Here is a 22,217-nt window from a genome sequence, read left to right as displayed (position 1 = left end):
TCATAGAATTCAATTGGAGGTCATATAAATTTAGAGGGAAGAAGGGATCATGAATTTCCCCTCGGCTTCCATGAGGGGTTTGGTGTGGCTCAAGGGTTTTAATGGTTGGTTTTCGAGGTTATTATTATATATATCATGTTTCAAAAAAACATTTACTTTTATTTAGATCTTAATTTTTATAAAAATAAAAGGTTTGGGCTTAATACTGATATAAAGACATGTATAAATGATGAAAGTGGAAACATTTCATATACATTAAGTTATGCATACATTAGATTGTGAAACTTTCAAGAAAGAAAAGAAAAAAAAGATATAATAAGATTATGAAATAATGCCAAAATAAATGTATCAATATCTTATGAAGAATATAAGAAAAAAATGAAATTATAAAGCAATATCAAAGTATCCATATTCAAATGGAAGTAGGAAATAAAAACTAATAATCATTACATCTTATGTATGGTCTTTGTCTTAAAAGCTGGAGTAGTATTTGTCCTAGGCTACATATTTTAATAGGCTGGAATCGTCTATATCTGCTTCCAAATACTCCCTTGTTATCAATTCATCAATTCTTTTTTGGATAGCTTTAATTTCTGGAGTGAATATCTTTTGAAGTTCTTGAACACAATCCCTCATTAATTGTTGCTGATGCAAGACTTTTCTGACCTTCATTATTCGAACAATCACACAATCTATTGTGTGACATCTTTCTTCATTAACAGATTGGATGACTTTCTTCTTCTCATCCACTTCCACTTTCACTTGTGGAAGTGTAATTTTAATCTTTGGGGATTTATGTGTAAAACTGGGATTGAACTCAAAATGGTCAGTGGACGATATTGATTTATTCACAGGATTCTTGAGCAGAATATTATACTTTCCGCATGATACGGAATGTAATAGTCTAGTAACATCTTCGTCTTCCGAATTTACTTGTAATTGGGAAACGATTTCTTGATAACTCATACTTCCAGCGTCATTGAATAATGATAACATCGCTGCTAGAGATGTTGGAACTGTTATTTCTATGGTCTTGCTATCGAATCTAGAAATGATGTCGCAGGTCCCCAGAGAATATATCCACGTAAGTTTGCGATGCTTATGGATTCCATGATAAAATTCGTTGAACACCTGGACACATCTAGCCATCTCAGAAGGTATATTCAGCTTCGAATGCTTGTAAGATGGCCACGATGCCCTATTCAATACTTTAACCCCCAAAGATATTGGAAGGTCATTTGTAAAACTAGCTTCCATTTTCTTTGAGATATCGAAATCATTAATCATGATCTGCATGTTTAAGGTGAGAGTGCCACACTGGCTCTTCAACCTTGACAACATGTTCTTCTCGTGATGGATATTTATGCCCTTGTCGAACAATAATCTCTTGGCTAATTTTTTGCTGCAAAATTCTGTAAATAAATCCTTATCACTGACGTAATCGACAAGTTCCCCAATTTTTTCGAAAATGCTCTCAATATGGTCGTCGTCGTCCATGTGTACTTTTCCTCTGCTAGCCTTCCTAACTACACTATCGCAAAATTCTGCTAATACCTCGGCACTTGGGTTTCCTCCCACGCTTTGATTGCATATTACCGAAAATGCTTCCCTGCAAGCCATAAGAATACCCCGATGATTTTGAAATTCCTGCTTTGCATAACCATGCATATACTTGTCATGCATTTCAATAACCTTGTGGTGAAATTCATGCTTATCAGCAATATCCTCTGCCCATTTAATCAATGCTATTGCTTCGGTAGTTACATGTTCTTTTAAAATACTTGCCACTGGTTCCAAACCCTTGGGTATCTTACCAAACAACCTATACATCCTGGAAAGGTCGTCTTTCTTGTCATCCCTAAGCAACACAGGGCAACACGAATCCTGTTTTTCCAAAAGTTGAGTTTCATAGCGGGAGAGGAGTTCATATTCTACTGTCTCCATTAAGTTGTGCTCGCTGCTGGAGTGCAAATAAGGGGCAACTTTGTGCTTCTCATTTGTCAAGCATTTTTCAACTTTTACCATATATTGCGGGCAAGTTTCTTCAACAATCCATAAAGCGGCCTTTCGAGCATAGTAAGTTGCAGTGTCTTCAAAGAAGGGCTTTTCAAGATCATTTTTGTAGCATTCCATACCAATTTCTAGAAAAATGTCGACAACGTGTTTCACCAAAGCCCCCTCAATCATCTCTCCCTCGCGCTCTCGCCTAATCAAATCCAACACACCATTCTTCACATCAATCCCCATCACAAGCTCCCGGAAGCAGAGGAAGGCAACTTCTCTTAGAGTTGGCAGCACAACACCCGTCTTTCCTTTGACCAAGTACAGATCCAAAGGAGAGAACATGGTTGACATGCGTCGGACCAGAACCTTGTAATTTTCCCAACGTTTCTCAAATTCTCTAACAGTCAACTCACCGTGTTGTTTTCTCAATGCTGGTAAAACAATCGAAACTATGTATTCTTCAAACGACTTCCTGTACATTTCATACAGTCGCCGATCGTTGTCGTGAGGAGGCAGGTCTTGGGAGCACAGTCGGAAAATAGTGATATAAGTGTTCATAAACTCCTCAGCAAATAATTCATCATCGTTTAACTCTCCTTCTACTCTTTTTCTCAACTTTCGGATACATGTGGAGATCAAACCGCACGCTTCCTCCCACGTCTTCATTATAATCTCTTCTTTCTTTTCTTCCGCGCCAATAATTAAAGATTTCGACTCTGCGCAGCCCTGGCAATAACAAATATTATTGTTCCTGCGCGCCACTAAATAAAGATTTCGACTCTCGAGCGCCGGTAAAGATTTTGACTCGACTCTTCGCAACTCCCGCAAGAATGTTAGTGTTGGTAATTCAATGTATTGTGACAAATTCAATTCTATATTTATAGGACACCGGTCTCACACCTACTATTCTTTGGCCGACATTTACCTCTCATAAATATGTTTCATTTCGCTTTATGCTTGAGCTTTATCCAATGGAAGTGTTTTATTTCCGTGCTTTAATTGCTTTGCAAGGGGTTTTAAAATATGAATGGCTTTGCGAGGGTTATAAAATAGGAATGGATTTTCATGAGGGTTTGGGTTTTAAAATAGGAATGGGTTTTTTAAGCTATGATAATAGATTAAGTATACTTAATATGAATTTTATAGAGAAGAAGGTGAGAAAGTTTTATAGATAATTAACTAGTGGGGTCATGCGAAGGCCTAAGATTAAGGACATATTAAGATTTAGCTTCAATATCTTGTTCAATAAGGTGAAATAACTTCTCCAAAGGTCAAGGACATATTAAGATTTAGCTTCAATATCTTGTTCAATAAGGTGAAACAACTTCTCCAAAGGTCAAAATATGTCCCTCACGAGGGGATGGCCCCCCTTCAAGTGGGATAATAAGTGGGAGCACATACTGGTTGAAATACCCCTTAGTGTGCCTTTTATCCGTAATCATTTGGCTAACAATTACCTCTTATTTGTGGATTTCATAAATATGTTTCAATTGGCTTTTATCTTTGAGCTTTTCTTAGATTAGGTAGCATATGCTGATTTAATTAGCTTACAATGACTTGTTTGGGTGGGTATGTAAATTAGCATGAAAGGGTGTTCCTTACATTACATGAAAGGGTGTTCTTAGTTTTAAAACAAGAATATTTTGGCTATTATTACAATCCAAATACACTTAATATGAATATCATTGAGATGAATGTGAGAAAGCTTTATAGACAACTAGAGGCCATGAGAAGGCCTAAGATTGAGGACATAAAAATCAATTTCAAATTGAGAGGGTACTATAAGAGGAAGTGTAGTGCCTTTTCAAATGAATTGTATCTCTAGAGATGGCTTAGAAAGGAGAGATCAAAAGGACTAAATTGTTAGAGGAAAAGGCATCGTATCTCGACGACAGCATTGTGAAAACATTGCTAATTGAATATCAAATATCCATAAAAGGCCTCCAAGTAGTTGTGGGTGATGAAAAACAAGGTGGCGATTTTGTTGAGATAGTCATTTGGGTACATGTGGAAGGAAATCCTCTCGAGGAGGTTCCTGAGGGAGTTCAATGTTTAGCTAATAGTTTTATGTCAATGATTATGCAAGCAATATTATAGTAGTAAAATATTAACATTGTAATTGAGGATCATTTTGTTGTTTTACTAGAAATGAAAGAAGGAAGTTCCATGGAAGTATAGAAGTCATTGATGAAGGAGATGAAAGAAACCATGCTTATGTGGACAAGCAAGAAATGACTTAAACTGATTTGGGGTGTTTTAAAAATAACATTGTGAAGTTGCTAGTTGTGAAGTGGATTTCACTACATGAGTAGGTGATCTAATTGTATATTTGTGGCCACCCACTTGTTCCCCTTAGGCCCTCAACACTATTTATTCCCCTTAATTGTAGCATAGTTTACTATTTTTGGAGGGTTTTCAGGCCCTAAAATTCCAAATCTGTTTTGAGGCCCTAAACGATGATTTTTTTTTTGAAAAACTAGAAAATCCATAGTTTAGAGTAGGGCTTTGTAGATAAAAGTTGTAGTTCTTAGATAGATCTTTCTAACGAGGTATGGTGTGCATTAAAGGAAGATCGTGTGCCGAAAGTACGACCGTGAGAAGTTGGTGTACCAATTAACCCCAACAGGGCCCACAAACATTTGGTGCTTCATCTCTTAATGTTAGGTTTTTTGATCTGTTGGGTTTTCCTTTGTTTCTCAATAATAAAGAGGCATGTGAACCTCACTGGAAGGAAGTTCAGAGGCATGTAACTGCCACATCTCTTCTCAGAGATAAGCTACCATCGCCTGGACTAGTTTATTTCCATGTTGCATGTAAACAATTTTTAGTAATTTGTTATCAATGAATTGAAGTTTAGTTTTTGTTGTATCTCTATGTCTCTATTTAAATTTGTATTTAATTTCATTCCTGCATAAATTTGGATAAGTGGTATCAAAGCATATTTTTCTTTCTCTGTTTTTCTATGCATGTCCCCAATGAGGTATAAGGAGTTAGGGCTTGAATTGGTTGAACCTTTGTACGACCGACCTTGCTAATCCTAATGACCTCCCATGGAAGAAGAAAATAAAGATAAGGGAGTAGGAGATCCTTTCAAATTATTGCTCGAAGAATCCCTCGAATGAAAAAGGAAAGAGATGATGGAAAATTGTAAACAAACACTTTAGTGGATTCCCACAACCTACACATCTTCATCGAGAACCACCTTGTAGGTGCCACTCTCTTTAAGGTACAAGTCAACTTTGACATTCCCATATTTGAAGGCCAAATACATGCAGATGTCATAGATAAATGGTTAAATCTATTAGAAGGATATTTTTCAGTTCATGATTTTTCCAATAGGGAAAATATTATTTTTGCACTTCTCAAAATCGTCCATGATGTTAAGGATTGGTGGGAAACCTATTGTGAGCAAAGGGATAAGAGGGAACCCTCACTATTTTCAGTTGCACCCACTTGGAATTATTTTCGATATGCCATCAAGGAACAATAATACCCTATCAAGAGCTATGAATATAAGTATAGAAGATGGACCACACTACAACATGGAAGGGACCAAGACGTGTCGGAGTTCACAAATATTTTTCATACCCTTCACATGAAGTTGGGTATCAAGGATTCTAAGTGGCATCCGGTACTCAAGTACTGCGACTGTCTAGATAAATACATCAAGGAATAAATGGAGTTCTTGGACATCTCAACGCTTGGCACCACCTATCGATATGATGTCAAGATCCGACAGAAATTTAAATAGAAGAAGGGAGGCTTTAGATCTGTGAATTTGAAGCAAGGCAAAGGCGCCCCCAAACAGCAGAACAAAGGACAAATCCAACGCGGTGTAGCCCAGGACAACTTAACGAAGCTGCAAGAAAATAAAAACACCTCGGAGATAAAGAAGGACACAGGAACGCAATGTGAGTTCCATAAGAGCCAGACTCACAACACAAGTGAGGGTCGAGGCAAGCAATCACTTGTGGCTGAAATGAAGGCTTCAGAGTTAGATGCATGTTCTAAATATGAGAGAGAACTCGACAAGGGGAATGATAAAGGGAAGTATATTATTGTTGCGGAGCCCAGTGACACCATTTCCACCACCAAGATTAAGAAGATTGAGCCTAGATATCCAGAGGAAGGTGAGTGTCTCTTCCACTCACATATGTGGGTAGAGGGAGCTCTGTTACAGTTCATTGTCGACAACAAGAGCCAAAACAACCTCATCTCAATAGAGGTCGTTAAGTGGTTGGGCCTACCGACCACACTACACTAACAACCATACACCATTGAGTGGCTCCACCAAGATGATATCTTCATGTCAAACCAGTCATATCGTCTACCCTACAACATCAAACCCTTCACATATGAGGTTTGTGATGTATTAGGTCAATTGTACTTGTGGAAGTGTCATGATATGTATGATTCAAGGTCTCACAATGTTATTTTTACTTTGGGTAGTAAGATATAAAAGAGACTGGAGGTAGCCTTTCTTACTTCCATGTCTTTGATCTTTGCTAAGAAATGTGGTAATATCATCTCCCAAACTAGGAGTTTTGTTTTTTTGAATCCATTCTCAAAGTAAGGGGAAGATCGTGGCCACATCCATGGCCCCTTTGAAGGGTTCCATCATGTGTCATAAGAGGGTGGATAAGGTCATGGAAGAATATAGGGACATCTTCTCCTCTCCCAAAGGGGTACCTTCACACTTTCAGGTCAATCATTGGATCGATCTGACTCTAGAGAAACTCTACCCAATGGGCTGATATATCGTCACTCTATTCTAGAAAATTAAAAAATCAAATGGTAGATCCATGAGATGCTACAAAAATGGCACATCTAACCAAGTTGTTCACCTTGTGGGAGCCTGACTGTACTTTTACAAAAGGAGGATAGAACCTAGAGACTTTGCATTGATTATCGATAATAAATAAAATCAATGTCAAGAATAGGTATCCAATCCCATTGATTGATGAACTTTTTCACCGACTCAAAGGGGATAATTATTTCAACAAGATCGATTTAAAGTATGGTTATCACCAGGCTCCATTAGAATCCATGGATGTATGGAATATTACCTTCAAATCCAAGGAGGGCCTTTTTGAGTGCTTGTCCATGCCTTTTGGGTTGAAAAATACCACTACAAATTTTATAAGGCTCATGGATGGCATCTTGTGGCCTTTTACCAATTCGTTGATCGTTGTATTTTTGGATGACATACTTATCTTTATGAATATTTGGGAAGAGAACTTGCAACACATTCAACAGGTCCTTCAAACCTTGCAACAACACAAAATATTTGCCAACTTGGAGAAATGCACCTTTGGCATGAGCGAGGTCCAATATTTGGTTAACATCATTAATGGGAAAGGTGTGAATGTGGATATAGCTAAGATCCAAGTCATTCAGGATTGGGCATCCCTAAACACTCTAATAAAAAGGCATGTCAGCCTCATTAGAAGACAATTCAAAGGAATGTAGCTGCCACATCTCTTCTAAGAGACAATCTACCATCTCCCGAGGTAGTTCATTTCCAACTGAAGGCCGGTTTAAATAATTTTGAGTATTTTTTTATCAATGAATTGAAGTTCATTTTTTGTTGTATATTTATGTCTCTATTTAAATCTATATTTCATTTTGTTCCTGCACAAATTTGGATCAATGGTATCAGAGAAATTTTCTCTTTCTTTGTTTTTCTATGTATGTCGCCAACGAGATCGGGGTATAAGGAGTTAAGGATTGAACTGGTTGAACCTTTGCAAGACCAACCTTGTCAACATCAATGACCTGCAATGGAAAAAAAAAAAATATGAGGAAGTAGGTGATACTTTAAAAATATTGCTCGAAGAAGGTGTCAAGTGAAAAAGTAACGAGATGATGGACAACTTTGCCTAAATCCTTAAGCGGATGCCCACAAGTGACACATATTCACCCATCAACCACCTTGGATGTGCAACTCCCTTTATGGTAAAAGTCAAGTTTGACATTCACATATTTGAAGGCCAGATAGATGCAGATGTCGTAGATAAATTATTAAATCTATTAGAAGGATATTTTTTGGTTCATTATTTTTCCAATAGGGAAAATATTACTTTTCCACTCCTTAAAGTCATCCCCCATGTCAAGAACTGGTGGGAAACCTACTATGAGTAGAGGAAAAAGAGGGAACCCTCACTATTTTTAGCCACACCACTTGGAATTCTTTTTGAGATGCCATCAAGGAAAAATATTGGCCTTTTGAGAGCTATGAATATAAGTACATAAAGTGGACAATGCTTCTACAAGGAAGGGAATAGGACATGCTAAAGTTCAAAAATATTTTTCATACCCTTCATGCGATGTTGGGTATCAAGGATTCTTAGCAACTTCTGGTACTCAAGTACCACAAATGTATACACAAATACATTGAGGATGAGATGGAGTTCCTAGACATATCAATGATTGGTGTTGCCTATCAATAAACTTTCAAGTTCAAGCATAAATTTAAACCAGAGAAGTGAGATCTTGGATTTTCGAATCTAAAATAAGGGAAAGGTGCCCCCAAACTGAACAATAAAGGACAAAGCCAAGTCGGGGTGACCTAGGAAAACATACCAAAGCCACAAGCAAAGAACAACACCATGAAGACAAAGAAGAACACAAGAAAGTTGTGTCAGTTCCATAATAGCCCCACTCTAAACACAAGTGAGTGTGGAGCCAAGCAGTCACGTTTTGACCCTGAGTTAGAACATAACAAGGGAAATGACAAAGGGAAGCATATTATTGATGCAGAGCTGAGTGCCACCATTTCCACCAACAAGATCCAAAATATTGGGCCCAAAGACCCAGAGGAAGGGGAGCATCTCTTCCACTCACAAATGTGGCTAAAGGGGTGTCTACTGCAATTCATTTTCGAAAGCAAGAGACAAAATAAATTCATCTCAGATGAGGTCATTATGCGGTTCGGCCTACCAAACATACCACACTCATAGCCATACACCATTGGGTGGCTCCACCAAGCAAGAGATTTTTGCGTCAACCAAGAGTGCCATCTTCCCTACAACATCAAACCATTCACAGATGAGGTACTATGTGATGTTGCTCTTGTTGAAGTTTGTGATGTATTATTAGGCCAACCATTCTTGTGGAAGTGTCATCCTATTTATGATTCGAGGTGTCACAATATTGTTATTACTTTGGCAAGTAAGTTATACAAAATACCAGAGGTAGCCATACATACCATCATATCTCTTATCTTTACTAAGAAATGTAGTAAGATCATCTACGAGACTAGGAAATTTATTTTCCTTTTGATTTGTTCTCAAATGGGAAGATCTTGGCGACAACCATGGCCCCCACAAAGGGTTACACCATGTAGAAAAAGTAGGTGGATAAGGTCGTGGAAGAATACACTCTCAAAGTACCTATACCCAATGGGCCAATATATTTGCGCTTTATTATGGAAAATGAAGAAATCAAGTGACTGATGTAAGAGTTGTTGCAAAAATAATATTCAACCAAGTTCCTCACCTCGTGGGAGCACGATTTTACTCGTACAAGAGAATGATGGGACCTGGAGACTCTTCGTTGATTATTAAACACTAGATAAAATAACTGTGAGGAAAAGGTATCCAATCCCACAAATTCATGATCTTCTTGTCCAGCTAAAAGGGGACAATTATTTCAACAAGATTGATTTAAAGTATGGTTATCACTAAGTTCCAATATAACCCACTGATGTATGGAAGACCACCTTCAAATCCAAGGAGGGTTTGATTGAGTGGTTGGTCATCCCTTTTGGGTTGAAAAATGCCCATGCAAATTTTACGAGGCTAATTGGTGGCATCCTCATCTTTAACAAGATTTGGGAACAACACTTGCAACACATTCAACAGGTCCTTTAAACCCTACAACAACACAAACTATGTGCCAACATGGAGAAATGCACCTTTGGCATGAGCCGGGTCCATTATCCAGGTTACATCATTAATGAGGAAGGTGTGCATGTGGATCGAGCTAAGATCCAAGTCATTCAATATTGATCATACGTGACCACTCTAATAGATCTTCACAACCTTTTAGGCCTTTCCAATTTTTATTAGAGGTTTGTGTTGGCATTCTCTCATATTACTTGGCCTTTGAGTCAAGTTATAAAGGGTGGAGTTTATGAGCACCAGTATTGCAGCAAGGATGCTACAACTCCTGGGCTACCAGCTTTACTTATCAACCCGGGGTTCATACAAACTTGGAGGTGACAGTGCTATATGCACAAGTAAAAGTGAAGGTCATGCCTGTTGTTACTATTCATTCAATGAGAGATCACAGGGGTTCCAAGCCAGACTTATATAGAGTTAGAAGAAGCTTGATTATTTGATGAAAGAAGGGAAAAATTATTCTAAGAGAGCTACTCTACTGAAGTAATGAAGAAAACAACATGTAATGCTAAATCACATCATATCCAAATTAACCATTTAAATAGCTATGCTAAGAAAAACTGCTAAATCAACACTAACCTAATCTTGTTATCTATGTTATAGAAGTAAAGAGCATCAAACCATACTGATGTGTGAGCAAGAAAACTAAACTAAATCTATTTTCACCTTTTTGGTTTTCTTTGGTAAAATCAAGAATGTAATTTAATTGTTCTTGTGGATGTGAGAGGTGGATGGAAGGTGGTTTAGGATGGCTAGACAGTATATGGAGTGTTTGGATGGTGTGGGAGGGTCCTAGGAGGATTTTTGTGACTTCCTAGAGGTTCCCCATCAATTTGGCCTCAAAACACTTCATTTCAGGAAAACCTACACGATGTACTAGAAACCTACAAGATGATCATGTAGGAATTACATGAAACATACAAGATGCAACCGAGAGCTAATTATGAGGTGTTGGAGGTGTTGGGAAGCTTGGGAAAGGTGTGTGATGAGTGGGGTAGGGTGTTAGAAGGTCTAGGAACACTCAAGAGTCAATATCCAAAAGAAGAGATGGCTAGATTCACTCAATGTGTCTAGGGGAATTTCGATAAAAAGGGACAAAAAAACTAGTGAGGGTGATGGTGGAACAAGAGATGGTTGAGGTGGATGAGGTGGAAGATAGACACTGGTGATGAAGTCTAGACCTCCTCCTGAATTACCTACAATGCTTAAAATGTGTGTGTCTTCCACGAACTATGCAACAAGATACATTGTCATAAACTATAAAAGCATGAATCAATTGCCCATATTATGCATGAAGAAAGTGCTAAAGGAAATGAGAACATGAGTGAGATCTTATTGCAGAAAGAGAGTGATGGAAAAATATGACAATGCAATGAACCAAGTACTGAATCAAGATAACAAACTCCAAAGCTCATGCAAGAACTAGAATTCTGTGTTTTCGGGGTTGTTGAAGGGCGTCTTGCTCATGTCATGGTCCCAGAGGGAGGAGGTGAGGCCGAGACACCTGTTGGCAACCTTATGGTGATAATTTTCTCCTTGCTAAATTTCTAATTGAAGGAAGGCACAAATGGAAGCGAACTAAAATACAATCAATCTATTCTACATTGTTGTAATGGAAATGCGGCTACTTAAGCAAATGAACAATTAAACCATGAATCTATGCTTGCATACATGTACAATAAAGAGGAGCCTTGGCGACTGGGGTTGGACCCTAACCCAAGAGCTTTAACCCTATGAGTTAGATAAGTTATTGCTCAAAAAAAAACTCATTCTTACTATCAAAACCATGGATTACATAAAAAACTGTCACAAGTATTGCAGCTCGAAAATAGAGTAGAGTTTTACAATAAAAAATCTGAATCCTACTAAGGTCCTAGGAATCTCTACTTATACATTTCAAGTCTCTAATGACTTCCTTAAAATTAGCAAGGCTCGTCTCCCAAACACGAGATAAACTGGTGCTTTGTCTTTCACTTTCTCAACTGCCTTCTAGTCCTCATGATTTGGATGTTTGCACTCCAAGATGATGGAGGAATATTCGAAAGGAGGGGTAGTAAATGAGGAGGATTTACCTCCTATAATTCCTCTCCCTTGTCCCATTTGAGTTTTGACAAAGGTATTTGCCAATATTCCTTGCTTTTATCCTCTAATCTTGCATTAAATGCACATTAGATCACAAAGAAAAATATTCAACTCTAACTCATCTCATAAACAAAATATAATCAAAAGTTCACAATAAGTTGTGAGAATAGTTGATTTGAATAATCTAGGAGGTGAACTAAGGCCCATATAATTACCCAATGATGAGGCTCATTAGGAGTGAAAGACATTTTCTCTGGCACGAGTCCTAATAGAAGGTGTTTTTTGGGCTGAAGCACCACCTCTACTCTACACTAGTACTCACTTTTCCAAACTTGCAACAACCATTTAAAATTGAGACAGAAACCTCTGGCTATGCTATTTGTGTAGTTCTCACCCAACAAGGGCATCTAATGGCCTATCATAGTGAGACACTTTCTAACACAATTTAGAAATACCCCACCTACGATAAGGAGATGCATTCCATTGTACATGCTTGCCAATAATATAAGCATTACATTATGGGGAAGGATATGGTCATCCATACAGAACTCAGACCCTTGTGGTTTATACAAAGCCAAGGTAAATTGCAGAACGATGACCATTAGAATTGGTCCACATATCTGCAACAATTCGATTTGAATATCAAATACATAAGGGTAACACCAATCATGTTGCAGATTTCCTTAGTCGGCCACCAGTTGCAACAATTACCATTGTTCTCAACTTTTGTGGCCAAGAGACCTCTAGATGGCTATAACTATATAAAAATGATCTAGATTTCTCCACCACACATCAGATGTTAGTGGATGGAAAGAAATTTCCATACTTCCACCTTTAGGATGCATTATTATTCTACCTAGGCCACCTTTGTGTTACTTCAAGTAAGCATGGCAAGATGATTTGGGAGGCACATTATAATCGGGTTGCAGGTCACTTTGGCATGGATAAAATCATGGTCATACTACAAAATTATTTTTATTAGCCAAATATTTGACAAGATGTTAGACAATACATCAAATTCTGCACTGCTTGTGCCATCGCCAAACCAACTATTAAGAAGCAAAGCTGATGGAAGAATTTTTTGGCTTTCATTATGCGAACAATGACACAATCTATTGCATGGCGTCTTTCTCCATTAACAACTTTTATGAGCTTCTTCTTCTCACCCACTTGCAAAAGTGTAATCTTAATCTTTGTGGCTTTATGTGTAAAGTTGGGATTGAAATCAAAATAGTTAGTTAATGATATTGATTTATTCACTAGATTCTTCATCAGAATATTATACTTTTTGCATGCTACCAAAAGTAATAGTCTAGTAACATATTCTTCTTCCCAATTTAATTGTAATTGGGATACAATTTCTTAATAACTCATCCTTCCAACATCATTGAATACTGATAATAGAGTTGCCAAAGATGTTGGAATTGTTACTTCTATTGTAAATTCTTTGTATTGCATATTACATTAGAATTTCATGAGAATATTTTAATAAAACCTCAAAAAACACATATTTTCCTTAGTTCTCTCATCATAGGGATAACTATTTAGGTGTCTTAGGAAAACCCACAATTTAGTCACATATGATTTCCATTATGAACATCTATAATTCCATCATGAATTTGCAATTTGGTAGTTCTTCTTCTCCTTACTCTTTATAACAATAAAATTTCCATACATCAATTGTTGGAGTGGAAATATAAATTTAGGATAGTTAAAGTAGATTAGTATTCGTTTAGTCATTTAGATTGGTTTAGCTTAATTTAGGTTATATTAGGTAGAGGCAATTGAGCCTTTATATCAATGAGTACCACGACACCAAAGGGTTGAGGGTATAATTAGGGCTCCAATCGGCTGGTATTTCCCCATTGTAGGAAACAATTTCCCTCCTTTCAACATACACATAGAAACCTTTCCATCCATGCAAGAATAACCTCAATCATATTCCATGTTAAAAAGTTACACTACTTGAAATTTGGCCTTCTTGTTTTGACCACCATATTTTGATAGGATGTCATGTCATCCCAATTCATGGAAAATGGGATAGCCGCATAATGATGATGAAGAAAACTCTATAAAATTCCTTATCGAAACTCAAGTTAAGAGTTGTAGGAGTCAAACTTAACCACTAGTATGCTATCGAGCTAAGTTATAACTACTCCACCAGGAGGAAAAGAGGTCCCATTCCAATTGAGTACATAGTAAGAGAAGAGTAACCAAGAGTGTGGATAGGAAGAGAGAAAACAAAGAGGATTTGTATATTATAGCAACTCATAAGTCACATATCTCACTTCTTTGTACTTATATCCATTTTCCATTCAGAGAAAGAGAACAAGGCAACCTCACCTTCCACCTAGGTTTTCTCCCAAAATAGTTTCCTCCATTATACCTTGTTTTAATAGTGGTATATGAGTTTTATTTCATTGTTCTTTATTTTATACATATTTTAATTTATGCCATGGATTGGCATAACATATTAATTAATGAATCTATAAATCTAAGGAGAAATTAACCTAATAGTTTATATTTTAGATTTTAAGTATAATTTCATCATATCTTCTGCTCCAAAAATGACGTTTACCCTGTTCCCTCTATTAGTATTCCTTCCACATCCTTGTTTTCCACCTCTTCCTCTAGAGTAAACTTTTGTTTGATTCTTCTCTTTCTATGCATGACACACAACTTCTTCAGAGGACTGAGGAGTTATCTTCTTCTTCCCAAAATCTTTCTCCCTTGATGTCAATATTACAAAGATTCTCAATATTTCTCCAAATGTACATTCATTAACTATTCCCAAATTTAGTCCTAAAATAAAAACATGTATAAATGATAAAACATCTCATATACATTAGGTTAAGCATACATTATTCTATGCTATTAGGATGAGATTATGAAACTTTGAAGAAAAAAGGATATCGTAAGAAGGATGGATATGGATACATTAGTTTGGGCATACATTATGTTATGCTATTAGAATGAGATTTTGAAACTTTTAAAAAAGAAAGATACCATATGAAGGGATGGATATGAATACATTAGGGTGAGCATACATTATATTATGCTATTAGAATTAGATTGTGAAACTTTCAAGAAAGAATGATATCATAGGAAGGATGGATAAGATTGTGAAATATTCAAGAAATAAACATATGAATATCATAAAACCTGTCAATATCACATCCGGGATGGAAGACGAAAAGGAAATGGCGCTAAGCATGTAAATAACGCTAAGCACTAAGCATGGAAATGACACTTACTTTGTTTCTATCATATAACCCACCTTTTTTTTTTATACTCATGGGCCATATTTCTACACACATGTTTTTAGTGAAAAAACCCAATTAGGTTTTTAATGTAAATGAAATATCCAAGTGATAAACACATCAGTTGTCATAATAAAAAATACTAAAAATTTTGGTTAACAATTAATATATTTGTATTCAGGCTTCTGTGATCCATAATGAATTAAGCAAAGTCTTTTGGTAGAAATCACATAAGAGAAATTTTTGGCCGATGCGTTTCGAACCAACAGGCGTGGTTCATCATTAGGACCAGATGAAGAGGCATACCATGGAAAAGGCTTATATAGAGGGCAATGTAGAACCAAAAGTTCAAGTATCGGCTATATTTGAACAATAATATTTAAATTATGATATTAATAAATTTTTGGTTCAAAATGCATTGGCCAAAAAATTCTCTTATGTGATTTCTACTGAAAGACTTTGCTTAATTAATATCTTGAGAATATATTTTGATCATTCTAGCTATGTTATTTCCAAACATACATTCATCAAAAAATATCAATTTTAGTCCTAAAGACTTATCCTATATGATGAGAGCATGAAACTTTAAAGGCATTTTTCACAGTCATTTTACATGAATTTGGTATTCCATACTTCATTAACTATTCGGTTAGAATCTTGAAATTTAAATATTTATGAGAGCATCATATTCTTTTTCCATTGTTTCTTTATGAGAGCATCATACTCTTTTTACATTTTTTCTTTCCATTCATTATGAGAAGCAACTTGTTTAAAGGAATTTGGTTCAAAATTAGTAGACAAATTTAATTAAAAATCATAAGAAGCATCTGTATCATCAACTAAAATAGAATCATCTACATCACCTCCATTTTTTTGGGTGGAACCCCTAGTGCCTACCATTCGAACATCACGATGATGAACAATTTCAGGTGTTTTGGTGACCCATATTGGAGGAAATTTTTTAGATGCCTGGGGCTACTTTGCTGACTAATATGGGGCTTCATCAAGAATCAAAAAATAGCACATAGGACTTATTGTTCTTGATCTCCCACATGGTGATCTCTTTATCGGACGCAAGTATGGCAAGCAAATTTTCACCTTCATATTCACAAACATCCTTGCATAGGTAATTGAATATAAGTGTGTGTATGATATTTCTTTAAAATTCATGATAGTTATGTTTTCCAATTAGCACCACGCCAATAATGGATATGAGAGATTGCATGTCTATAGGTAAACTCACTGTAAAATATTCTCAAACTTAGTTCACATAAGAAATTAGGATTGAAAATGGATGCCCCTGAGTATGAAACACTTTATAAATGGTAACTTTCCCTTTGAAAAACTTCAATTCATGGGAAACAATAAATATTTATAACTTCGAAGTGCCAATGAACTCAAATGAAAAACATAGAGGCCATAGGAATATACTCATACACTTGGGGGTTTGAAAAAACTCCAAATGTTGTTGGTGTTGTCATTTTTGGTAAATGGAGATGGAGATTCCCTGCTCCTATTGAATAACAAGGGTAGGATGATCATTATTAGACATGGAGAGATATATAGCTCAAATACCCCTACTCCACACCATCACTAGCACTCACACTTTTATTTGAATTCCAAATGAACTAATAACAATAGTACTTGAATGTGAAAATAGGTTGTGAAGTAAAGGGACAAAGTTCTTACCCAATGAAGTTGCTACCATTATTAGTTGGAATGGGATTAAAATAAGACTAAACAAAAAACTACAATAGTACAATCAATACAAATACTAATATGATGGTGCAAAAATGGTGGTGGCTTTCACCTCGCTACTCGATCTGACTAAGTTCTGTCAACAATAAAAGAAAGTGTTCATAGCTTCAACAATCTTGACTACACACACCTTTCATTCTTCTAAGTTGAGATGACAAATAATATATATGAGACAATAGTATCCTCACTTAGCTGTGCCAATCGAGATACCAAACCTAAAGACAATATCTTATCTATCCATCGAGGGTTGTGTGCTTCCAAAATAGATTTGTTTGGAGGAGGAACATGTGTTAGGTAATGCAAAGAGGATATACAAGGAAATGAATTTATGTGCTGACATTAATTATATGTTGATAGAGAATATAAAGGTAGGTATGGCACACCACCATTCAAATAATTGGTAAGAAGTATATCTTACAACCTATATGCACAAATTGATGCACTGTAACCATAGGAGAGACAGAGATACCAAGAAAATAAAAAATGAGCGCACAAATACCATAGTGAGAGACATAGCATTTTTAATAAGATAGGGAATTGAAAGAGGTGTTAGGAAGAGTGAAATATAGGAGTTACAAGGGAAATAGAACTGAATTTTCGACCTGTGCTTTGATACCATATCAATCTAGGATGGTAAGTCCCAAATTATTTTATTCCATTAAGATTAGTGTCATATATACAACCACAATGGTTAACATTGGGATTCACATTCTAGGGTCTTTTCCTATTCCAAATTTCTATATAAATATTTACAAAATTTTTCTCAATCCTAGAGCATTAGGTGTATAACAATTATAATTGCATTCAGAGCATTGATCCTGGATGTATAACCCTTAAGGAGGCAAGTGAACCTTACTCTTTATTTCCCATTATCAAAGAGATATTTCTTGGGGTTTATCTCTAATTATTTTGTTGTTCTCAATTTTTTCACTTTATTACATGTGAATTACACTACAGACACTAAAAGTCCATCTTGGAACTGTGGCAAAAGGTAGTGATAAATAATAATAAAAACATGGCACTACAAGAGTTGAATCTCCATGTAAAGTAAACATGCTCACTTATCAGCTCACATTCTTGAAATCATTAAACCTAAAATGTGGTGGTATCACTACCTAAGTGTTTCACTTAAAACTATATAAAATAAACACCACTACTAGATACACAATCAAATGAAAACTATTAGAAATCTCTTTTTTCACTACATTGGGATTGATAAGATACAATTCAAAAATAGAGAAACAAGAAGAGGAAGGTCGGGAAGCAATAAATCTCTTCATTGATTCATGAAAGAGGTTGAGTTTATTTTCAAGAAAGTCTAAATGGATTCGTTAAGGAAATATACCCTTGGATCTCTTAAAATAAGGTCCTTATTCTCCTCTCTTACAAGTGTAGTCTCTTAAAAATATTCTTGAACACTCTTCAATGGTTAGCTCCTATATCACAAAGAAATTAAAATTGAAGGGAAACCTTTTGGAAACATGACTTTGTTGTGAACTTCTCCCTTCAAATTGGTTCCATGATCTATGTTTGTATAGACCAAGTGAGTTAAAGTAGTGGGTGTATCCACCTCAATTGATGGTCTTGGGGGATGTTTGCAGGATTCCAATGCTTGAGTGTTATAGACATTTTTGTGCCTTACAACATGAAGCATGAAATGTCAATAATATCAGGGATCCAAAGTCCCTAAACATGTTGTTCCTTCCCCTAGAGGAACAAGGTCAGCAAACCACAGCACTTAAAATCAGTTCTCCACCTGAAAACACTCAAAAACAAGCAATTTCGGGATCATGTCAACTGCTCCACTGAGCATCTACGCTAAATGTCAACTGCCCTTCTCTGTACCTGCGTTGAATGTCAAATCCAACAAAGGCTACCTGCGCTGAGCGAGATTGGACAAGTGGCACATTCATTTCTCAAGGTGTCAATGCCCAGGAAGCTTCCAAAATGACACTTGGATCAGGGAATTCGCCCAGTGATGAGTAAGAGGTTCTTAAACTCCAAGTGGAAGCAAGGATCTCCAAGTGGACTCAAGAACTGAAGTATAACTGAAGTGGGAGAGGACACTAGTCAGCTCACAAGCTGACTCATCCTTTCTCCAAATCTCCTATATATAGAGCTCTCTCATGAGGTCTAAGGAGGCGGGAATTTTGTGAATGCAAGGAAGTGTTGTTGGTTTGAGTTTAGAGCTACTGGGTGATTGCTTTGAAGGAGGTGAAGAGGAGATTTCTTTCTGCTGGGAGGTGTTGCTGGATTAGGCCTCTTATGGTTGTAACACTCTCAGAACTTTACTTCTTCCATTAATAAAGCATTTGAGGTTCTTCTATATGCATGTGTCTCAATGATGTATTGTTGTACTTGTGTATTTGATTTATTCTAATCTTTGAATCAATTATGAATGTATGCTTCTTGTAGTTTCCCTCTCTTGCCTTTTTGCAGGATCTTTGTGTAGCTGGGCCAGTGAAAGAGCAAGGAGCTGGGAGCAAGCAGCAAGGAGAGAAGACTGGATCAATGATTAGCGAAAGACATCGGTTGGTGGATCTCTTTCTCCCCTATTTACTTTCATAAAGAAGAAATCTTAGATAGCTTTTTTTTCAATTGTTGCTGAGGTACTATCACCCTTAGAGTAGGATAGGGTCATTCCGTATTGGATACTTTTCCCTACAAAAAATTGGCGACTCCGCTGGGGATCGTATCTTGTTGGTTGTTTGTGTTTTTGCTATTCATTTCATAAACACAGGGAGTACCGAATCGAACTGCATTTGGATCTTTCAAATGCAAAGTAGAGGGCAGCTACTCTAGCTCAGTTTCTGGGCATGTTTATGATTTGAAGAGCTGATCCACAAGGACTCTGAACAGCTCTTAGTGATAGCTTTTCATCCTCCTAATTACCCTTTAGTGTGTACTTGACTGATAGCTTCTGATTTGGCCAAAAACTGTGAAATTTTGAGCAATCTGTGACCCAGAAACCAAGAGAAACGAAAGTTTCGTTCTTCAGTGCAGGCTGTGTGAAGGTTGTCTGCATTTCAGCGCAGTTCCCGAAGGGGCTACCTGCGCTGAATGTCAAACTGACAGTGTACTACCTGCGCTGAACCAGTCTTGCCTTGTGCTACTGGGGTTTCCTGTTGTTTCTTGCCCTGTTTTCACCTTTGTTTTTGCTGCCTGTTACCAGTCAATGTACCTATCTGAAACCAACTTTCCTTGCCACTATTCCGCCTCGGTTGTATAAAGAAACTGTGCTTGTTCTTTTTGTATTTCTTAAATCATTTACAGTTTCCCATAACGAAAAGCGAACTAGTCTTGCTGTGGCCTCTTAGATCCAGAACTGTGATAAGTGTCGTAGTGATCTTAAGAGTTAGTTTGTTTGTTGTTCATAGCTGATTGAGCTCTTGCTTTCATCATATGGTTTGAATTTATATATTTCTAGTGTCGAAACAAGTAAATCTTAAGGTGTCTTTTGATTTTGGACAAGCTTGTTTGCTTTCACTTGAAATTAAATTCAAAGTTATACAACAGCTTTCTTTTTGTAATACATCAACATTAAGAAAGAGAAAAGAAATACCTGCATTGTGCATGTGCATTATTGACAGCTTGCATGTTGATTTAGGGAAAAGTGCATTAGTGTGTGCTCTATGATCTGTGTGAAAAGATGATGTCTTTCTTTTCCCTCAGTAGTTAAGATTTTCAAAGTTGAAAGATTGAAAAGCTTGCTTATCATCTTAGACTGCATTTAGGAAGTTATATATACATCTCGTGGTGATCCTTAAAGGCAAACTGCTAAGCAAGATCAACTTAAAATGAATTGAATTTACATAACAACGCATTGAAACATAACGCAAACACATAGAGGTGTAAGCTAGAGACGTGTTCCGGCGTCGTTAAATGTGATATCTTAGCGTTGAGTGGTTGGGTGATTCCTCCACGGTGAAACCATAAGTATCAATGCGGACTTGTGCTCCCACGTACCGTCGCGTATATATTGGGAGACCCCTATAGGAACAAATCCTTTATCCTTAGGAAGCCGTGTCGGCCGCCCTACTGATCGCGATGCAGTGAACATAGCATTCACGAAGATCGACCACCCGTACCGTAAAACGTATTCTGTGGTTTCGCGAAAGGTTTGGCACACCCTCTGCCTAGATCTCCAGAGCAGTTTCTTTTGGCCTTTTTCAAACTGTATAACTGAAAAAGTCCAACCGAGCATTTGTCACTTCGGGCTCGTTAAAACATCGAAGGAGACTAGAGTCATCTTTAGCTTTTTCTCGACTCTTAAAAAGTGAAAAAGCAAGTTTTGTCTAAAGCGTCGTTATAAAATTCATTTTAAACGGAACATAATCACCTCTTATTCCCGTGTTGATCTGTAGGTTGACAACATGGAACGCCCCAACCAAGGAATTCCACATGATGGAAATCCTAGTCCTTTCTCCTCTTGGGGAGAAGTTGGTGCGCCCCATATGGCCACATTGTCGCTTCCAGGACTGACAATTGGCCTGCCAGTTTGGCTATTCTCAACCAATGTAGTTCAGAACACCATGGTTCATGAGCAGTCGAGTCAATAGTTAGATCAGTCTAGAGCTGCCCACCAGCCTTCTACTTCCTATAAATCTTCCTCCAATCCTTCATCTTCGCAAGGTAGAGCCGGCAAAATCCAAGCTCCCATGGAGAAGAAGGGGAAGAAGAAGAGAGAGAAGAAGAAGAAGGAGCCTAAGGCGATTGGGGGCAAGCAAAAGACATCTGACAAAAATCCACACACAGCACAAACCGGGCCTAAATCGCCATGTGTCATATGTAGAGGAGACCATTTCCATAGAGATTGTCCCTGTATTCCCCGGATACTAAGAGACTGGTCCCCTCGTTTGCACAATTCGGGAGCATCAACCTCTGATAGCCATGTTGAATGCTTACCGTCAACCAGCAAAAGTGAAGGTTCAAGACAAAGAGGAGGAGTAAGATCCCCCTGCAGACTGTGTGAAGGCGATCACGCCATCCACCGTTGTCCCTTCTTAGATGAAGCGAAGAGAGTTTTGGAAGATCGTCCGGTTTCACCGTTAAGACTTCCTCCTGGATACAAAAAACTCGTGCCAAGTCCTTCGTGGGTTGAAAATACAGCTGGCCCGCTCAAGTGGTCAACTGAAGCGTCAGTCACTGAAAATGAACCTATTGAATCCAGACCGGACGAAAGTCCAAAGGTCGATATGGCAGTTGACCCGGT

The 22,217-nt window shown here is 37.2% G+C and overlaps 1 pseudogene; it reads right to left on the bottom strand.

Annotated features, from left to right (window-relative positions):
- Positions 1-495: 495 nt before the first annotated feature.
- LOC149210858 (cullin-1 pseudogene) lies at positions 496-2,670 on the bottom strand (annotated as a pseudogene).
- Positions 2,671-22,217: the final 19,547 nt, after the last annotated feature.

Source organism: Pinus tabuliformis, chromosome 1_2 (genome assembly GCF_031772625.1).
Source record: "Pinus tabuliformis cultivar Carrire ecotype Pingquan chromosome 1_2, CPIR1, whole genome shotgun sequence".
Lineage (NCBI taxonomy): Eukaryota > Viridiplantae > Streptophyta > Pinopsida > Pinales > Pinaceae > Pinus > Pinus tabuliformis.
This window is presented reverse-complemented; position numbering and strand designations above follow the sequence as displayed.